Genomic DNA, 8,636 nt, shown 5'->3' with positions numbered 1-8,636 from the left:
AACAAAATACGGGGGATATCTTGGACACACATTTAGCTCGAAAGAGTCTTCGAAAAATTAGAATAGTGAAGCTCGTGCTGCGATATCTGGGGTACCTTTTTTTTGCACCTTATCAGATTTGTTATCCTCTATATTCACATCAAATTTTACTTAATAAAATTCCATTTGTCCATTATGATAATCTCTTTCGAGCATTTTTGTTGAAATCATGATTTTTGGACTTATCATATTCACACAAAAGAAGTTACGCATATTACTCGGAAAGTCTCTAAATAGTACAAGGACACGAAACATGGCCACTAGTCGAACTAACTGGACTCAAAAGTGGAAAACTTTGGAAAAGAGTAGTCTAAATTATGACTATTTCTTCAAATTTTACATCGGAGATAACAACTAAGCAAGAAGACGCGATAGTACATCAATGAGGAAACCGCATGAACTATGAGCAATGATACTTTAAGCGTTTAAAAGGAATCACTCTCATAACATTTCTACATTCATAACCATTCATTTAGTTAGGAACATTTGATTCATTTCATAACATCCTAATTATTTGACATAAAGCATCACATTTAGTTAGGAGCATTTGATTCATTTCAATTATAGCATCCTAATTATTCAGCATAAGCATGGATACATGAAGCGATTTTACGATCATGTTCCTCGGAGACGATCTTGAGAGAATCGGTGAATTCACAAGTCTTAACCCCTAAGCAGTGGGGCAACAAGCTGAAGATATCCAAGATGATTTGGCATTTCTATATCAGGCGGGGAGCAGATCGAAGACATAGCTGATTTGGCTTTCATGTGTTTACGTTGAACAGATCCAAGATGATTTGGCATCTCTGTATCAGGCGGGGAGCAGATCGAAGACATAGCTGATTTGGCTTTCACGTGTTTACGTTGAAGCAAATCCAAGATGATTTGGCGTCTCTATAGCGGCAGAGAGCAGATTGAAGATAACAGATTTGGCGTCTCTATAGCGGCGAAAAGCAGATCGAAGATAACAGATTTGGCATCTCTGTAGCGACGGAGAGCAGATCGAAGATAACAGATTTGGAGTCTCTGTAGCGGTGGAGAGCAGGTCGAAGATAACAGATTTGGCGTCTCTGTAGCGACGGAGAGCAGATCGAAGATAATAGATTTGGCATCTCTGTAGCAGCGAAGAGCAGATCGAAGATAATTTGGCATCTCTGTAGCGGCGGAGAGCAGATCGAAGATACCAGATTTGGCGTCTCTGTAGCAGCGGAGAGCAGATCGAAGATAACTGATTTGGCGTCTCTGTAGCGGTAGAGAGCAGACAAAGATAGCAGATTTGGTGTCTCTGTAGCGGCGGAGAGCAGATCGAAGATAACAGATTTGGCGTCTCTGTAGCGGCGGAGAGCAGATCGAAGATAACAAATTTGGCGTCTCTGTAGCAACAGAGAGCAGATTGAAGATGATTTGGCATCTTTGTAGCGGCGGAGAGCAGATCGAAGATAACAGATTTGGCGTCTCTGTAGCGGCGAAGAGCAGATCGAAGATAACAGATTTGACGTCTCTGTAGCGGCGAAGAGCAGATCGAAGATAACAGATTTGGCCTCTCTGTAGCGGCAGAGAGCAGATCAAAGATAATAGATTTGGCGTCTCTGTAGCGGCGAAGAGCAGATCGAAGATGATTTGGCATCTCTATAGATGCAGAGAGCAGATCGAAGATAACAGATTTGGCGTCTCTGTAGCGGGGGAGAGCAGATCGAAGATAACAAATTTGGCGTCTCCGTAGCGGCGGAGAGCAGATCGAAGATAACAGATTTGGCGTCTCTGTAGCGGCGGAGAGCAGATCGAAGGTAACAGATTTGGCGTCTCTGTAGCGGCGGAGAGCAGATCGAAGATAACGGATTTGGCGTCTCTATATTAGACGGGGAGCAGATCAAAGATAACAGATTTGGCATCTCTGTAGCGGCGGAGAGCAGATCGAAGATAACGGATTTGGCGTCTCTATATTAGACGGGGAGCAGATCAAAGATAGCAGATATCGCTTTCCTGAGTTGTAGTGAAGCAGATTGAAGCCGTCAAGAGGCCATTTAAAGAAGATCAAGGATCAAGAACTCAAGACTCGGTGAGCCCGGGCAAAATTGGTCTTTTTATAGTCTTTGCTCTATTCCTGTTAACACAGCAATGAGCAAAGAGGGGCAGCTGTAAGACCCAAATTTTGCCCGAGGCCCAATAAAATCACAGCCCAAATACCAAAACCCAACTAAAACCCAAAATACCCCAAGCCCAAATACAACCCAAAATAAAAAATAAAAAAAATGAAGAAAAAGAAAAAACCTAACCTCTTCACCCTATGTGCCGCCCTAAGCGCCTCCCTAGTCCTCTTTTGTCTACCACTTGTAAAAAGAAAAGATAGTAAATAATAAAAAAAAATGTTGTAACAAGGCTATAAAAGCCATCATAAAACCAAATGTAAAGGGGAAGGAGGGATAAAAAAAACAAAAACATTGTATTTTCACATAGAGATAAAAAATCCAAAGCAAAAAAAAAGGTTGATTTTAATTTATTGTATTCCCTTTGTTCATTTTTCATTTTTGTTATTTTATTTTATTTTCTTTATTATATATATATATACATAATTTAATTGAATTACTTATTTGAATTCCCTTGCAAACATGTTTATATTTTTCCCTTTAAATCTATTTATGTATACCATTTATTCCCCAATTTTAAATTATACTTTGTTTATTTCAAACACTTGCCTATATTACTATTTTTTTATATACAATGTTTATATTAAGTTTTATGCTTTATGTATCTTGTTAATTGTTGGTAAGTAAATCTTGTTTCAAATTATTTTGTATAATTATTGATTTATATTATATAGTATGTCATTCTTATATTCTTTTGTATATTCTTACATGGTTGCATTTATATAATTCATCTATGTTACAACTTGTTAATATGTACATTATTCGTTTTAAAATTTTATATAGGTACACATTAGTATTGCTATGCACATAATATGTATTATATACATATATACATTTTTGAATCTTGGTTTTCAAATTATTTTGCATAACACTAACTTTAAATTTCCTCTTATAATACTTAATTTGAAGCTCATTTATATGTTAAACTTTATATACTTTATGTATTATTTATTTTTATTTTTATTTATTTTACGATCTATTGTAAATTTTTTGCATGTATTATCTGTTTATGTACACATATATATATAATTTAGCTACTTTTAAATTGTTCATTCCAAGTTTATTTGTTTTAACATTTTTATTACCTTTTAAAATATTTTTCTTAAAATAGATTTTTATTTAACCATTAGTTAGAAACGTTAAATAGTGTATGTGGTAAGATTATTATCATTGGGCATGTTTCAATTTTCGTGTTTGTACTTTTCAAAAATTGTATAATATATTATTGATAAATGTTTTCCATATTTGTTACTTTGTTTTGCATCCTCATGTATTATATTATGATTGAGATTGCCAACCTATTTGCTTGAAATCAACCTATTTGCCTGAAATTATTCATTTCATTTTCTTTGCTTCAAATGAATCGAATAAATACGTTGCAAGTTTGTTTTCATAATCACTCCCTTTTAAAAAAAATAAAAAATAAAAAAATAAAATTTCAAAGCAAGGTAATATTTCGTGTTTGGTAATTCGAGAAATTGTGCCCTAACGTGTTGGGTTTCGATTTTCTGTTTGACCAAATAAATATTCTCTCAAGATTTCGTCCATGTTTTTTTCAAATTAAAAATAAGGCAATATTTCGAATTTAGGAAATTCAAGAAAATAGTACCCTAACTTACTAGGTTTCAATTTTTCTTGTTTAACCTAAATAACTAAATATCCTTTTGAAATTTCAAAAGCATGAGTTTTGGAAATTATAAAATGATCTTGTATCGAGGATTTGAAATGTTGTGTCCTATCGTGCTGGGTTGCGCTTTTTCATTTGTTCAAAACAATCGAAGATCCCTTTGGAATTTCACTCACGTTTTCTAAAAACTCTTTAAAATAAAAAAAATATTCGATGTTTGGCAATTCGGGGAATAGTGCCTATCGTGTTGGGTTGCAATCTCCCATTTGTTCAAAATAATCGAATGTCTCTTCGGAATTTCACTCATATCTTCCAAGGTGAGGCAATGGTCAATATTTGGAAATTCGAGGAATCGTGCCCTACTGAGTTGGGTATCGATTTTTCGTTGGACCAAATAGTTGGGCATCCTTTTGTTATTTTCGAATTATAAATTTTCGAACGTCGAAACAAGAAGATTTTTGGCAAAGGACTCGGGTTATTCAAATGTTATTAACAAGAACCACATTTCAAAAACATTTTTAATTTTAGACAAAAGGACAGTATTTAATCGATTTGGTACCAATTTTGGGCGTAATGAGGGTGCTAATCCTTCCTCATACGTAACCGACTCCCGAGCCTATTTTCTCATATTTTCATAGACCAAAATCATTGTTTTAGTAAACCAAAATGTTTTATTAAAACAACCCAAATTTCTAGGTGATCTGATCACATCTAAACAAGAAAAGATTGGCGGCGACTCCATTTTCGCTTTCCAAAAAATCGATCCATCATTTTTAAATCAAAAAAAAAAGAAAAAAATGGTTTGACAGGTCATACCACGATATGCCCAGGTTGAACACTGATATCGTGGTGCACCGACGCCCCATAAAGGAAGAATGAGGCCCGACGTCTTCTTAAAAATAAAAGAAGAGGTTAGAAAACAATTTGAGGCTGGATTTTTAAAGGTGGTAAAATACTCAGAATGGGTAGCCAACATCGTCCCCGTCCCTAAGAAGGATGGAAAAGTACGAATGTGTGTAGACTACAGAGATTTGAATAAAGCCAGCCCAAAAGATAATTTCCCATTGCCTTATATTGACACCTTAGTGGACAATACGGCAGGACACTCACTGTTTTCCTTCATGGACAGTTTCTCTGGATATAATCAGATCAAGATGCATCCTGAAGACATGGAGAAGACCACCTTTGTAACCATGTGGGGGACGTTCTGCTACAAGGTGATGCCATTTGGATTGAAAAATACGGAGGCAACATAACAAAGGGCCATGGTAACCCTGTTTCATGAAATAATGCACAAAAAAATCGAAGTTTATGTTGATGATATGATCGCAAAGTCCCGAACAGAGAAGGAACACATACAAGTCCTGAGGAAGTTGTTCTTAAGGTTGAAGAAGTTTCAGCTAAAACTCAATCCAGCCAAATGTACCTTTGGAGCTAAGTCTGAAAAGCTTCTCAGATTCGTGGTTAGTGAGAAAGAGATTAAGTTGATCCAAACAAAGTCAAACCCATACAAGAGCTATCTCCGTCGTGTACCCAGAAAGAGGTTCGAGGCTTTCTAGGAAGATCAAATTACGTCGCACGGTTCATCTCACAACTAACTGAGAAATGTGACCCTATTTTCTGCCTCATCAAGAAACACAACCCAAGTGTATACGATGAAGAATGCCAAAGGGCTTTTGACAAAGTCAAATGGTACTTATCCAACGCTCCGGTATTGATGCCACCTAACCCCGATAAGCCATTGATACTGTATTTGGCGGTATTTGAGAATTCCATGGGATGCGTACTTTGGGCAGCATGATGAGGCAGGAAGGAAAGAAAAAGCTATTTACTATCTTAGTAAAAAGTTCACTAAATGTGAGATGAGATATCCGCTGATAGAAAAGTTGTATTGTGCCCTGGTTTGGACAACTTGAAATTTGAGGCAGTATATGTTGTATCACACTACTTGGCTCATCTCAAAACTAGACCCTTTAAAGTACATGATGGAGTCAACAGCTTTGAATGGAAGGATGGCCCGATGGCAAATTCTGTTCTCTGAATTCGACATAGTCTATGTGAACCAAAAAGCAATAAAAGGGAGTGCAATAGCAGATTTTCTAGCTAGTAGAGCTCTAGAAGATTACGAGCCCTTGAAATTTGATTTCCCGAATGAAGACCTGATGTGTGTTGCGACCACTAAAGAAGGTGCTCCGGAAGAACTTCCCTAGAAACTAAACTTCGAGAGGGGTCAAATGCTGTGGGTAATAGAATCGAGGCAGTTTTGGTATCTCCAAACGGATATCACTATCCATTTACTAGTAAATTGGATTTTGATTGTACGAATAACATGGCAAAATACGAAGTGTGCATCATGGGTATCCGTGCAGCCATAGAATGCAAAATTAAAGTGCTAGAGGTGTATGGAGATTCTACGTTGGTGATTTATCAACTTAAGGGAGAATGGGAGACCAGAGACCCCAAGTTGATCGATTATCGGAAACTGGTCCGTGAATTGGTTAAGGAGTTCGATGACATTACCTTCCGCTACCTTCTACAGGACAAAAATCAGATGGCCGATGCTTTGGCCACTTTAGCTTCCATGATTAAAGTGAACAAACAAAAAGATGTCAAACCCATTCGGATGAGTATTTATAAAACTCTGGATCACTATTACAATATGGAAGAAGACGAAGAAAAATATGATCACCCCTGGTATCATGATATATTGCAATACGTGAGGAATCGTGAGTACCAAGACCAGGCAAGTGAGAATGATAAAAGGACATTGAGAAGATTGGCCATTGACTATATCTTAGATGGAGAGATCCTATACAAAAGAAGAAATAATCAAGTGCTATTAAGATGTGTAGACGCTGTAGAGGCTAAGAAAATCTTGGAAGAAGTCCATGAGGGCGTCTGTGGGACACACGCTAATGGCTTTACAATGGCCAGGCAAATTATGAGATTCGGGTATTATTGGTCCACTATGGAATGAGACTATGTCAATTACACCAAGAGATGTCATAAATGCCAAATTTATGGAGACAAAATTCACTTGCCTCATTCACCACTTCATGTCATGACTTTTCCATGGCCTTTCTGTGTGTGGGGTATGGATGTGATTGGACTAATATCGCTGAAAGCTTCCAATGGGCATCAGTTTATCTTTGTGGTTATTTAGGGTAGAAGTTGCTTCATATGCCAATGTTACAAAGTCGGCAGTGAGCAAATTCCTAAAAAAAAAGATCATATATCGATATAGAATACCGAAGAGGATCATATCTGACAATTTATTAAACTTGAACAATAGTACGATAACAGAAGTCTGCGGTCAATTCAAGATCAGACACCACAACTCGTCACCGTATCACCCAAAAATGAATGGGGCAGTGGAAGCAGCCAATAAAAATATTAAGAAAATTGTGGGGAAGATGACTAAGTCCTACAAAGACTGGCATGAGAATTTGCCATTTGCCCTCTTTGCTTACCGAACATCAGTCAGAACCTCAACTGGGGCAACACCTTTCTCTTTGGTCTACGGAATGGAAGTGGTTTTGCCAATCGAAGTCAAGATTCCATCCCTTTGAGTGTTGTTGGAGCTAAAGTTAAATGAAGCAGAGTGGATCCAATCTCGATATGATCAATTGAAATTGATTGAAGAAAAGATGCTAAGAGCTATCCGTCATGGTCAGATGTACCAAAAACAAATAATGAGAGTTTATGACAAAAAGGTTTGCCCAAGAGAGTTTCATGAGGGGGACCTGGTTTTGAAAAAGATCCCACCCATACAAAAAAATTTCAGAGGGAAATCGATGCCAAACTGGGAAGGACCTTATGTGGTAAAGAAAGCTTTTTTTGGAGGAGCATTGATCCTAGCCGAGATGGACGGTAAAAACTTGCCCAATCCTATGAATTCAGATTCCGTCAAGAAGTATTTTACCTAAAGAGAGGGAGGCCAAAGCGAAAACCCACAAAGGACACTTTGAGACCCAAAAAAATGGAAAAGCCAAGGTGAAAACCCGCAAAAGGGCACTTTGAGACCAAAGGGGTTTTTGAGTTGAAAACCCGAAAATGGGCAGCTCAAACTTTGAATATAGGGCATGTGGTAGTCTTGTCCTCCCAAATTAACAAGAGGGAAGAACAGTACATCTTGGAGCATCAACAAAATACGCAGGATCTCCTTAACACATATTTAGCTCGAAATGGCCTTTGAAAAGTTGGAATAATGAAGCTCGTGCTGCGATATCTGGGGAATCTTCTTCTCATCTTATTTTGTACCTTAGCAGATTTGCTATCCTGTTTAATTTATTCACTCTGAGTTTTACTCTTAATAAAATTCCATCTTGTCTATTATGATAGTCTCTTTCGAGCATTTTTGTTGAAATCACGATTTTTGGACTTATAATATTCACATAAAAGAAGTTATGCATATTACTCTAGAAGGTCTCTAAATAGTACAAGGACCTGAAACAGGGCCACTAGTCAGGACTAACCAGATTGAAAAGTTGGAAACATTGGAGAACAAATAGTCCAAATTGTGACTATTTTTTCAAATTTTCTGTCAAAGATACCGGCTAAACAAGAAGACACGATAGCACATCAATGATAGAACCCTGATGAACTATGAGCAATGATACCTTAAGCTTTTAAAAAGGAATCATTCTCACGACATTTCTACATTCATAATCGTTCATCTAGTAAGAGCATTTGACTCATTTTGATCATAGCATCCTAGTTATTTGGTATAAGTATAGGCATATAAAACCAAGTCTACAGGACATGTTCCCTAGAGGACAGTATAGCGATATTGGCGAAGATTGCAGATCTTGTCTCCCTGAAGT

This window comes from Gossypium arboreum, chromosome 12 (assembly GCF_025698485.1).
Source record: "Gossypium arboreum isolate Shixiya-1 chromosome 12, ASM2569848v2, whole genome shotgun sequence".
NCBI classification, from domain to species: domain Eukaryota; kingdom Viridiplantae; phylum Streptophyta; class Magnoliopsida; order Malvales; family Malvaceae; genus Gossypium; species Gossypium arboreum.
Note: the sequence above shows the minus strand (reverse complement) of the source record.